This window comes from Solanum dulcamara, chromosome 6, assembly GCF_947179165.1.
Source record: "Solanum dulcamara chromosome 6, daSolDulc1.2, whole genome shotgun sequence".
Lineage (NCBI taxonomy): Eukaryota > Viridiplantae > Streptophyta > Magnoliopsida > Solanales > Solanaceae > Solanum > Solanum dulcamara.
Genome location: NC_077242.1, coordinates 42,122,923 through 42,137,281, shown reverse-complemented (window position 1 = coordinate 42,137,281; position 14,359 = coordinate 42,122,923).

Sequence of the window (14,359 nt, the reverse complement as noted above, 5' to 3'; positions counted from 1 at the left end):
CATTCAAAGGGTACTTGAGATGAATACTGTCTTGATTTTCAAATGATGGTTCATTTTGATTATTCTATTGAGACTTAGATGATGATCAAATTACACATGATTGCTAATGATACCCTACTTATGAATATTTTTAGTATGTTATCCACCGAGTCCCTTATTAGAGGCCGGGTATGTTATCATGCATGGTTCCACTACATTATTTACCAAGTCCCTCGCTGGAGGGCCGAGTATGTGAGATGTTGATATGATTATGGCACCGAGTCCTATAACGGACAGGATACGGTATATACGTACATGACTTTATTCACTGAGTCCCTTACTAGAGGACCGGGTATGGTATATGATGATATGATTATGGAAATGAGTCCCATAAAGGGCCGGGTATGGTATATGATAATGATATGCATGATTTTGCTTTGTAAGGCACAAGTACAATAATTTCTTCATTATCATACTTATCTTCTGGAATCTCTACTTCAGTTATGATCTTCCTTAATGTATTTTATGCTTTATATACTCAGTGCATATCTCGTACTAACAACCCTTTCTTCGAGGGGCTACATTTAATGACTGCAGGTACAAATAGTTGGTTCGGTGACCCTTCACCAAAGGGCTTCTACTCAGCTATCTTGGAGAACTTCATTGTTCCGGAGTCTAGACTTATGATTTAGATCGTATGATGTATATGTATATATTTGTACAGGGGTATGATGGGGCCCGATCCCATCATTTTTCACTGTTAGTACTCTTAGAGGTCTATAGACATAGGTGTGGGTTATGTACAAGTTTGTTCAGTTGTGTCTATATCATATGATGTGGATATTGATATGTTGTTAAAGACTTGTTGTCTTGCATATGATATTGATATGTAATGGCAGCCTTGGCGGCTTGCGTGTCCTTCAATGATATGATTAGTGGAGACTCATCAGGAGACAGTTGATAGGGATATATTTATATGAAGATGTTATGAACCATTGGATTTCTTATATAAGTTTCATATTGTTCGTAGTTCAGTTTGACTACATATGATAGGTACGTATACGGGCGTTCAGGTCGGGCACCAGTCATGACCTATGGAGATTGGTCCTGACAAAAGTGGTATCAGAGTAGTTTATCCTCGGAATGTCTACAAACCATTTCTAGTAGAGTCTTGTTTATTAGTGTGTTATGCACCACATCTATAAACAGGAAGCTACAAGACATTTAGGATGTTAGCTTTCTTTCATATCTAAGATCGTGTGATAGAGACCAGCCATAAGAAATGAAATTCCTTTTTCTAACCTTTGATTTCAGCTAAAGAACGACATCGACAGAAGAAAGTGACTGATGATATTGGAAGTTACAAAATACACAAGTAAGAAATGGTACAAAAGAGGCATGTTGGATAAGGTAAGAATGTTTAAATATGATTAAAATATAAAGTTGAAGGATAAAAGAGAAGGTGGATAGGAAAGTATAATAGAACAGATCGTTAAAGGATTAGGTTTGTCTCGAGGTGTGATATGTGAGGTAAGTCTCAACACTTTTATACTTTTACTTGAATAGGGAGCCCTGTGTGTCTATGATACATATGATATATACGTATATATGTTGGCCCTATGACGCATTGTTGGTATTTCCTGCGTGCAGGTTTTGGGATAGTAAGAAATACAGAGGAAACTCTGCCCAAATTTTTCCAAAAAAATAGAATGAGATATGAATTCATAATATGTCTTGAAAGTCGACACCGATAGAGTAAATTTATTATGTCGGATCAAGGATTTAAGACATACCCTCCGTGTCATCCATAAGAGGCATTATTCTTGTTTGGAAAAATTATATTTCGAAAAAGCATATATGAGCAACAAAGTTTGGAATTCGTTTGAATGGATCAGAATACTTTCCTGCCCTATTTTTGCCTTAGAAAAAGCATATGTTGAAGGAAAACAACATCCGATAATTAAGTTTTACTTTTATTGAAAAGTACAAAGCATACAACAAGTAGTTATGAACTAAATAATTCATTCACGACTCAAGAATAAACCTATAGGTAAACCATGTAAATCAAGCGCTAAAAGTCCTGTGGTGCTTGTCGGATTCTAGTTTTCTTCTAGTGGTGGTTGGACAAAAATGTACCAACACTTAAAAGAGTTCAATTGGTGGGGTATCATAAAGAAGGACATAGCAAGGTTCATGTCCAAATGTCCGAATTGCCAACTAGTCAAGTATGAACAGCAAAGGATGAGTGGTCTAGCCCAAGATATTGAAATCCCTACTTGGAAGTGGAAAGATGTGATTATGGATTTTGTAGTGGGTTTGCCTCATACACTGGAAGCGTCATGATTTGATTGGGGTAATTATTGATAGAATGTCTAAGTTGGCTCACTTCCAATCAGTTAAGACTTCCTATAGTAATGAGGACTATGCCAAGTTGTATATTCGGGAGTTGGTGAGATTGCATGGTGTGTCATTATCCATTATTTCGGATTGTGGTACCCAATTCATTATACTTTGGCCCGATTTATTTTTTAATAATATTCTTTCTTTCGCCTTCTTATGTTACTATTGAATTATTTAAACTCATGTTTGAATTTCTCTTTTGTGTTAGGTTGTCTTTCCTACTCGGGGGTAATAGTAGGCACTATCATGACCCGAATTCGGGTCGTGACACAAATCATCTGTGGTGCTATAATAGAACTCTAAAATCTAGGATTGTACGCCTTCTGTACAATACAAAGGACAACCATAAACACTCGGTGTATTTCACTAAGATTATATGCTTTTTTAAAATTAAATAATATTAAAATAATACCCAAATATGATCATATTTAACAAGTAGTACCATTAATGCGGAATATATCAAATTTTGTGATAATCTTGCAAATCCTCTGACTAAGGCTTTAACAAGAGAAAAAGTTTGGAGCATATCAATGGGAATGAGATTGAAGCCTATAAATCCATGAGTCCTATATGAGGAAACCCAACCTATGGATTAGATATCCTGTAAATAGGTTCAATGGTAAAATGAATCATATGATGACTTGTTATGAAAAATGCATAATTTCTTATTATGTTAATGTGATTGCATTGTTTCCTATAGTGATTTGTGGAGGTTAAGTTTACAAAATTCTAAATGAAAATTTGTAGCCCGTATGGGTGGGGTGTTAAACTTACAGGAGTACTCTCAACAAATTTTATCTATGTGAGTATGGAAGTAGGCCGCTTCCTATGAGAATTGAACTTATTATCAAATACACTCATGAAAATGGGATAGCACAAGGCCATAATATACTGTCTATTAAAGTTCATGTCAACACCTTGATTATTATGTGTGAGCAGTCATATTTTATTTTCCTTAAGCAGTCATAGTTCAAGTTTATGTACCGTGGATTTACTGTACCTTTAATACTTTGAACTTGAGAATTTGCATATCTTTGAAGTATTTGTTAGCATATTTGATGTTAGTTGTGCTTATTTTATGGGAAACTAAGTCGGAGAATGAATTGAGGAAGAAGAAATTTTTTTGATGTTTACGAGTTAATCCTACGATTCTTAGATACATCTATGGTTCATAGGTATCAATCGTCAAAAAGTAGAAGAGAAAAATAAAGGTTAAACTAAAGGTTACGAGTGAAGTGCATGACCTTTTTTTCAGTCTTACGGGTCGTAAAATGAGGTCGTCAAGTAGAAGTGAAAAGACTGAGGGCAAAGTTGTTATACCCCGTACTTTTGTACCTTGGAACGTGTTCTTAAGCTTCTTAAACTTTTAAAGTTTTTTGAAAGGTTCTTAGCCTTCTTAGAAGTCACCACATGAGCCGGATAATCTATAATGCTATCAAGTAACTCTAAGGAAAGGAGAATGTGATACCCTATGATAGAGAAGATTGTAAATAGGGTTATAAGAATCCGAAAAAAGTTGGAGTCTAAGTAATGAGTCGTAGGACTCGACTTACTTACATTAGATACCAACTCGAAAATCATACATTCGTAATCTACTTGAGTTCATACCAAGCTTACGTAGCAAGGATTATATAGGTTCGTAAAGTAAGATGAGATTACGAACCCACGAGGAGGAAAAGAAAGTGACACACGGAAGCAAGAGATATTTTCATATGGCAGCAGCTAGAAGTGCCATGTGGCAGCAGCTGAAGCAAGGAAGGTGGACCCCACCTGCCACGTGGCAGCCTATGAGTGGAGGGTTGATACGTTGGCCCAATAAGGGCTTGACACATGTCACCACTTAGGGGATGACATCCCCTAAGGTGGCCTATAAATATATGTTTTATGACTCATTAGATTCATATTTATCCTTTAGTTCATCCTTATCAAGAAAATTCTAGAAAGAAAAGAGAGAAGAGAAACAGTAAGCTTGAGAGAGAGAGCCACGAATTTGTAGTCAAAAAGGTAATCTCTCTGATTTTTTCCATGAATGAATTATCTAGGGTATAATAAGAGGTTATGAAGGTGTTTTTAATGTAATTTATGGTTTGTAGCAGCACCAAAAGGATAATAAACAGCCATGAAGTTTCAGCCGTGCTAAAAGAGCTTCCCAGGCGAGTTTTGGCGAGTTTTGGGCAAGGTAAGGCTTTCCCTTTTAAATTAGACTTTATGATGTTGTTATGCAGTATAATACATGTCTTAAATGAGGCTTTAATTTGAAATACGGTACAAGGATGCTTGACGTTAGAAACAAACTAAATTGACGTCGTTACAGTTAAATCAAAGTCGAGTAGTGTGTTGTGATTGTGGTGCTGCGGTTGAAGCTGGGGTGGTTGTGTGTTGCAGGTCTGGAAAGTATTCTAAAAAGGGTGTGGGTGATTCTGGTTTCATCTACACCACCCTCTATTTCGTATGGTTAAAGGTTTTACGAAATAAAGATTAAAAACTCTCTTTTGATATCGTAGTTTTGAGCGAGTTGGTTGGAGTTTGTATTGTGTAATGTTGAAGTTATTTACTTATATATATAGCTGATGGTTATTTTTGAAAATATGGCTTCCAATATTAGAATTGGGATAGGTCAAGTTACAGGGTAGATTCTTCCCAATTTTCGCCAAGTTCGAAACTAGTAATAAACTAGGCGAGGGAAATGGATAAGGAAATGATTCCTATGGATACTTTGTTGTAGAGTTAGAAACTGGAAAGTGAAAGGTTATTAACCTTAGTATTTCTTTCATGTTAAATAGGTTCAAAAGACGATGAGGTAAACATGGTTAAGGGTTATCCATAAGAGGTATGTGAAGCTACCTTGTTTCTCTTTGCATGTTTTTGGCATAAGTATGTAAAGCTACCCTTTTTCTCTCTTGAAATGTCTTTGACATAGGTTATGATGTTATGATGAAATATTTATGGTTATGAGTACCTTGATGGTCCAAGTATGATATATGTTACTATTTAAGGATCGGGCCTAACGTTCCTCGACAAAAGTTACTATCTAAAGATCGGGCTGAACGTTCCTCGGCATATGTTACTATCTAAGATTAGGCCGTACGTTCCACGGAACATATGTATATGAAGACTACATGAGGGAAAGTAGAGAGTATGTAAAGCAGTCCCTTCTTTCTTTTGGCATGTCTTAGAATTAAGTAAGGATTAATATGAGCTTTGGCGGTAATTCCATTCATAAGTCTCGAGGGTGATTCATGATTCCTGTTCTTAGAGATTCTCCGATAATTAATGTCATTGACTTTTATAAGTTATTTTGTATCATCTTGATTCACGCCTATGGTTTCTAAGGCTCTTTTGATATAACCAATAGTGTTGTTTGAGGGATGACTAATATGACTATCACCCTGATTTTGAAATGACAATTCATTTTTATTACTTCATTGAGTCTTGGACAATGTTTTAAATTGCATATGGTTACTCACTATTCTACTCGTGTATACTATAACCCCTCCTATCACTGAGTCCCAGGCCGGGTACGTAATCGTGCACAGTTTACTGCATTATCCACCTAGTCCCTCACTAAAAGGTTGGGTAAGCTATACGAGGACATGATAATATAATGACATGAACAACTCACCGAGTCACTCACTAAAGGGTCGGGTACGCAATATGAGAATATGATAATGCAATGACATGAACAACTCACCGAGCCCCTCAATAGAGGGTCGGGTACGTATGTATATATAAATGTATGATGATGTGATGTGATAAGGTGATGATAGCATCAAGCCCTATGATGGTCCTACAAATATGATTCATCGAGTCTCGTAAGGGGCCGGCTATATGGTATTATATGAGCATGCATTGTTTTTTGTATGATTCACCAGTACAGGTACATTGGTTCCTTAAGTAACACCGATATCTCCTGACTCTCTATTTCAGAAATGCTCCAAGTTATACTATGTTATGCTTTACATACTCAATACATCTGTCGTACTGACCCCCCCTTCTCGAGGGGGATGCATTTCAAGCCCATAGGTAAAGATACACACTTTGAGATCTGCTAGCTTAGGAGTCCCACTCAGCAGTTCAGAAGTGCTCCATTATGCCAGAGCCTAGATTTTTGTACTAACTTTCGATGTATATATTTATTTGTTTATGGGTACAATGGGGGCCCTATCCTGCCTTAGGTTACTGTTCTTACTCTTAGAGGTCGGTGGACATGTATGTGGGTTGTATATATATGCATGTGTAGTTATGCCTATAAGATGGATATTTTAGGATGTCCCCTTTGTCATGACAACCTTGTCTGCTTGCGTGGGTTTTATTATGGGATGACCCTATATATTATGATAGCCTCGTCGGCTTATATGTTATCGTTCCTATTGATACTTTTGTTATGACCCAACCCCATAGGCCATGATGGGTGCCCGAACTGGACACTCACGTGTACCCTTGCTTACTATAAGGAAACCTGTCTCTTATTTGAGTCATAGCATGACAACATGCAAGAAAATATATATAAGCCAATGAGGCTATCGTAACATATAGGCACACCTATTCACACATACATATACAACCCATAAACATGTCTAAAGACCTCTAAGAGTAAAAAGAAATAGAAACATAAGGCAGGACATGGCCCCCACCGTACCCTTGAACACACAAATATATACATTAATGGTTGGTATGAAAAGCTGGGCTCCGACACAATGGAGCTCTTCTTAAACCCGCTGGGTAGAATCCTAAGTTGGTGGATCCTCAAGTCGCGTGTCTATACCAGCGGGCATGAAATGCAGCCCCCCCAAAAAAGAGGAGGGTCATTACGAAATATGTATTGAGTATGTAAGCATAAAACACCATAATGAGATTACAGTTGGAACAGGGATGTAGGGGACAAGTATAACAATTAACCCACTACCGTGCATGCATCATATGTAGTAAAATCATTTTCATCATAATATCATATCATCATCTATTTTCATTATATATATCACTTCATCGTGTCATCATATATGGCATCATACAATCGTACACGACATAACCTCATCGTGTATATATATATCATAACACATCCGGCCCATTATGGGGTTCGGTGTCACAAATGTATCACTATATTTGCACATGCATGCCTACCTACAGTATCCGGCCCTTTAGTGAGGGACTCGGTGAAAAGAGTAGGGTACATCTATAGCTTACTCGCGTTGTATATATACATACCATACCCGGACCTCTAGAGAGGGATTCTGTGTTCCTTTCTTATAACACCATATAGTGTACCCGACCCATTATGGCACTCGATATCATAATCATAAAAGGAGAGGTTTTAATCTTCATTTCGCAAAACCTTTAACAATATAAAATGGAGGGTCGTGTGGCTGCAATAAGAAGTACCCGCACCCCTTTTAGAACATTTTCCAGCCTTGAAACACGCCAGCCAACTAGCTACAATCGTAGCACCACAATCACAACATACTACTCGACTTTTATTTAACTACGACAACTTCAATTTAGTTTGTTCCTCAACCATCCTTTGCCTAGATATTTTTATGGAAGAATGACTTTTTGTTTGAAGATAAGTTTGACGAATAATATATATACATATATGCCACCTTATGGGGGAGTGACATGTGTCAACTCCTAAGTGGTGACGCCTGTCAAGCCCTTATTGTCCCAACGCAACATGCCTTCCAACTACAGGCTTCCACGTGGAAGGTGGGGTCCACCACCCTTGCGCCTACTGCTGCCATGTGTAACTCTCTCATGCTGCCACGTGGCACTCTCTTTTCCCCTTCATGGGTTCATAATCTCATCTTACTTTACAAACCTATATAATCCTTGCTACGTAAGCTTGGTATGCACTCAAGTAGCTTAAGTGTGTAAGATTTCTAATTTGGTAGCTTAAGTAAATAAGTCGAGTCCTACGACTCATTATTCTGTCTCCAACTTCTTCCTGATTCTTATAATTCTATTTTCAATCTTCTCTACTATGGGGTATCACATTCTCCTTTCCTTAGAGTTGTTTGATAGCGTTATAGATTACCTGACTCATATGATAACTCTGAAGAAGCTTTAAGAAGCTTTAAGAAACTTAGGACGCATACGATCCTTCCAAGAACTTAAGAGCCTTTCAAGAGACTTAAGAACTCGTCCTAAATTACAAAAGTATGAGGTGTAACATCCTTCCCCCTTTTAGTACATTCATCCTAGAATTTTAACCAAAACCTTCCTTAAGATCTTATACAGATTATATGGAAATTCCTGTCTATTGCGATAACACATACTTTCATCAAGCTATCATTATTAGAGTACCAACGGTTGGGATTACCTGTAGCATAAGGAGTAGGTACGGATACTTGTGTTTTATTTCCTCCTCTGCTTCCCAGGTCATCTCTTCATGATTTTTATTTTGCCACAATACCTTGACAGAAGCTACATCCTTAGTTCACATTCTTCTACTTCGCCAACCCAGGATGGCAATAGGTTGCTTCTCGTAGGATAACTCCTTTGTGACCTAGATACCCTCTACAGGATATACCCGGGTTGGATTACCAACATACTTGCAAGGTATTGATACATGGAAGACTCGATGTACCCCTTCCAGATTCGCTGGTAAATCCAGCTCGTAGGCAACCTTGACTATTCGGTGGAGGATCTGATAGGGTCAATGTATCTGGGACTAAGGTCTCCCTTCCTACTGGATCTCATTACTTTCTCTGCGGGGGCTACCTTCGGAAATGCCTAATCATTAACATAAAACTCTAGAAGTCAACATCGATTACCTACGTATGACTTCTATCTATTCTAAGCTTCTAACACTCTCTCTTGAATAAGCTTCACCTTCTTGATGGCTTATTAAACCACACCTGGGCCTATTAGTCGCATTTTACCAATATCAACCCACCAATTGACAACCTACTCTTTTTGCCATACCAAGTCTCTTCCGAGGCCATCTAGAGACTAGAATGATAGTTTATGTAGTAAATACTCTTGACAGGTAGTAGGCAATTATCTAAGCTACCTTTGGAGTCAACCATATAGGTTCGCAACACCTCTTCTAGCGTTTAGCTAGTAAGCTTAGTCTGTCCTTCAGTCTGAGGGTACAATGATGTACGAAGACCTATCTATCTTCCCCATCTCTTCTTAGACTGATCTTTACTAGTTAACTGTAACTTGGGATCCTTCATCTGAGAAATAGGTATGGAAACTCCATAAAGTATCACCACCCTCTTGACCTATAATTTTACACAATCTCGACTAGACAGGTAGTCCTTGATTGATGGAACATGGGCTGATATTGTTAATCTGCAGATAATATTCCATATAGAATTATCTATCTAGGGAGTGCAAAGTAAGTCTTGTAGACAAGGTCGTATTGTGGAATCTTTGACCTCGTATATTACTTCTTGTCTTGTTTAGATGACATCAACTGGTACCCTCGCCTTTTGGATTTTGCTTTTTGCCCATCAGAGTTGGCTACAAGTTGTGCTGAACTCCCCTCACATAATGACCTGTATATCCATTCTGTGGTTTTCCTTATTATTAACTGGTATTATGTTGAAGAACTGTGGCATACAAGTGCGCCATCTGTTAGTAATCGGCTAATCCTGCTTGTTTTATTTAAGCTCTTTTACAATTCCCTTATCATAACTTATAACACTCTAGGTACATGATCCCGTGTCATTTCTTCGCTGCTAGTTTGGATTCTCCCATCTTGTGCGATCATAGTAGAACTAACGTACCAAATCCCACTAGAATTCTGAAGTTATACATGTTTGGGCGAGAGTAGTACTAGGATGGGTGACCTCTTAAGAAGTCCTCGTGTCACATTCCATTTCCATCCTTGCAATAATGTGTGAAGGAACTCATCTTAGCCCAAGATTTACCTTAGCGTCTTCTCACTAGTCTTTATGTTTTTCCTTGCCCTCTCTTCTTCTCTCTTACAACCGGTGTCGGGGTAGATCTTTAATCCAACCATGATTGTCTTTTTTGTCTATTTGATTTAACTTCTATTCGTATTCCTCTGTAACCTCTCCAAAATATCATAACTCTTTTTCATCATGTACTCCTCCACTTGGTTTTATGTTGTATATAACTATTCATAGGTTGCATAACTACTCTTATACCACTGGTATGAGGTAAACACAGTCTTTTCATCTCTCGGCCCGTCTTGCTTTACATATCGACTTCACACTAGGACTTGCTCGTGCTAACTCTATTTTGTCCTACTTCTTTCTTTTCTTCCTTTACATACTCCTTGGTCTCCCTATTTACTACCGTAGGAGATTTTCTATTCTCCTTACTACTTGTACGTCCCGATATCAGCGACAATTGATGTTGTTTCCATATCTTAATCTTTACTCAAACATGGCCCTACTACTCTTTTCGCGGCCCTTACTTTGCTCAGTCCTACTGTCTTATCGTATTCACCCCTTTTTGTAGGAACCCATAATTCTTCACATGGTCTTAGATACCATAGCTTCTATCTATTTATTGTTGGCCTTGAGCTATTACTAACTCGTGCCAGTATGGGATCTCACTTGAAATTTAAGCGGTCCTGTCAACATGTGACAGTGTTAGTTGATTTTCTCTCACGCTTGTATTTCTCTTGTCCACTTCCCCCCTTTAGGGTGTAACCATGTCATCCTCTATTTATTTTCAACTGTTCATATGCATATTATTCTGTTCCAACACATTTGACATACTGCACCATGACTACACCTTCTGTTAACTCATCTATACTTTAGGTTGCCCCTATAAGAAACCTTAATATAACCATGGGGTGCTCAAAATTCTCAATAACTAGTACCCAATCTAGTCCAAGTACTGGTACTCAAGTCATATAACTAATATAGTAGTTTAGCCGAAGCCACGTTTCATTCATCCCAATTAGTACGTCACTAGTGCTTATAATCGTGTCCGATTCTCCATTCGGGGCACTTATACTCTGATGACACGTGTCTTATATTTTTTTTATCACTTTTTTTTCCAATGGATACCATTTGTTCCTTTGATAATTTCACAATGCCTCAGTTGTTTTGCAATTTCTATTTCCTATCTTCGAGGGATCCCACTATTTTTCAAAGAGGAGGTACATATACACAATACTGTTCTCTACTTCATGAGCTTTCATCCTTGTCATTACCGTGAATACGATCTCTCAAGATATGTTACAACTATATATCTCATTCTCTTTCTATCTCCAAAAAATTCGGCATAGTTTCCTCTATATTCCTTACTATCCCAAACCTACACTCATGAAATACCAATAATGCCTCACAGGGACAACACATATATGTATATCATAGGCTGTCAAAGCCATATAAGATGCCAAATATCGGCAACAAAAGGAGATATATACATAATAGAGTGGGCCCTGTATCTATCAATGCATACACATCATGGGAGAAGATTAATAGTATACCTATAACAATGTTTGATGACGCCTCCTGATCCGGAGGAAGTTCGCCACAGTCTCCATTATGGCCTACTGAGGTATGCGTACCCTGCTTTATAGGGTGCATAGCTAACGAAGAAGAAACTCCAACAACTGATCCAGTAGGTTGAGTTTCACCTTTCCATCTACTCTTAGGTGGACACTCTCTCACAAAATGGACTTGATGGCCGTAGGTGAAACAAGCACCTATACCAAGATGACATTTCCCAAAATGCGCCTTACCACAGCTAGGACATTAAGGTAAAGGTGGCTTCACATGACACAAACCTTTGCTCATTGGTGCATCTAAAACCCTGGAGCTCGGACCGACTCCTGGACATCCCGTGTTATCAAATATTCTACCTAGGAACTGAGGGGGTACCCTCCAGGCTGGTTAGGAAGGGTATATACTATACTGGTAAGGATGTCTACCTTGAAACTTCCTCGAATCACCAACCATTCTCACTTTCTTATGCTGGCCTCTGCCATAATCTTTATTGGGCTATTGTTCACTGTACCGCCTCCTAATCCCCAGCCTATGCCTTTGAACCTGTTCTGTCATTAACCTAGTCAATAGTTGAACTGCATCCCTCATCACCCTGTCTTCTAGCCCTAGTTGTGGGACTAGAGGCTTAGGTACTAGGGTCTCGGGGCCCATAGCTACTGCTGCTCTAAGCTCCTTCGGAGGTGGCAGTATAGTGGAGCTCGCCAACTGCAGCACAATTCCCGGCATAGATTTGGAACAAGCCCTAATAACTCTTAGGATCTGACTTATTCCATCCGCTACTGACTCACACTTTTGAGTAGTTGTCGCTTTCTTTAGAGGCATTGCTTTAAATAGAATAGTATGTCAGTGAGGGATCATCCTAATAACATATCTATATCGCACGATGTAAGACAAGAGAGAAAGGTAACACCCTAAATGCCCTGTAGCCTCCTGTTTATAGATGTGGTGCACCACGCACTGATAAATAAGACTCTACTAGACACAGTCTGTAGACATTCCAAGGAAGAACTGCTCTGATACCACTTTTGTCATGACCCAACTCCGTAGGCCGTGATGGGTGCATAAACTGGACACTCGCGTGTACTCTTGCTAACTATAATGAAAACTGTCTCCTATTTGAGTTATAGCGTGCCAACATGCATGACAATATATATAAGCCAACGAGGCTATCATAACATATAGGCACAACTGTTCACACATACATATACAACCCACATACAAGTCTATAAACCTCTAAGAGTAAAAAGAAATAGAATAATAAGGCGGGACAGGGCCCCTGCAATACCCTTGAACACACAAATATATACATCAATGGTCCGTACCAAAAGCTGGGCTCCGACACGATGAAGCTCTTAAACCCGCTGGCTGGAATCCTAAGCTGGTGGATCCTCAAGTCATGTGTCTGTACCTGTGGGCATGAAATACACCCCACCCCCTCGAAGAGAAGGAGGTCAGTACGTAATATATGTACTGAGTATGTAAGCAAAAAACACCATAACGAGATTACAGTTGGAACAGGGATGTAGGGGACAAGTATAACAATTAACCTATTACCGTGCCTGCATCTTATGCATTAAAATCATTTTCATCAAAATATCATATCATCATCTCTTTTCATCATATATATCACTTTATCGTGTCATCGTATATGGCATCATACCATCGTACATAGAATAACCTCATCGTATATATATATCATAACATATCCATCCTATTATGGGGTTTGGTGTCATCAATGTATCATTACATTTACACATGCATGCCTACCTACGGTATCCGACCCTTTAGTAAGGGACTTGGTGAAGAGAGTAGGGTACATCTATAGCGTACCTACATCATATATATACATACCATACCGGCCCTCTATTGAGGGACTCGGTGTTCCTTACTTATATCACCATATACCGTACCAAGCCCATTATGGTACTCGATGTCATAATCATCATATTTTATCTCACCTGGGATGTGGTGAATACTCATATCATTATCGCATCATTATATCATCACATCATCATATCATCATATATAGTATATCCTCCTTGCATGTTGCATAACCCATCATGTCATGGTATCATATCGCGTCCGGCCTGGGACTTGGGGAAAGAAGTAGTAAAGCTGTGCATGATATTAGGCCAGGCCCCATGTGGGACTCGGTGAAAGAAGGGTTACCATATGCATGAGTAGAGTAGTGAGAAACCATATGCAACTAAATCATCTCCTGAGACACAATGAAATAGTCAAGTGAACCATCACTTGAAGACCAGGAATTCTCTGAGGTACCTTGTAGATGTTATTCGGGATTACATCGATTAGGGCCTTAGGAACCATAGGTGTGTACCAAGATAATGCCACACAGTTTATGCAATCAAAGACACAACTTATGCAATCAGACACATAAATTATGTAATCAGAGATACAACTTATGCAATCAGAGACATTTATCCTCTCAGATCCTTTCAAAATAGGAGTTTATATCTTTACTTATGATTCAACATATAGATGGCTCGAGAGTAGTAATTTAACTACTTTAGGTCCCTTAGTATTCAAAATTG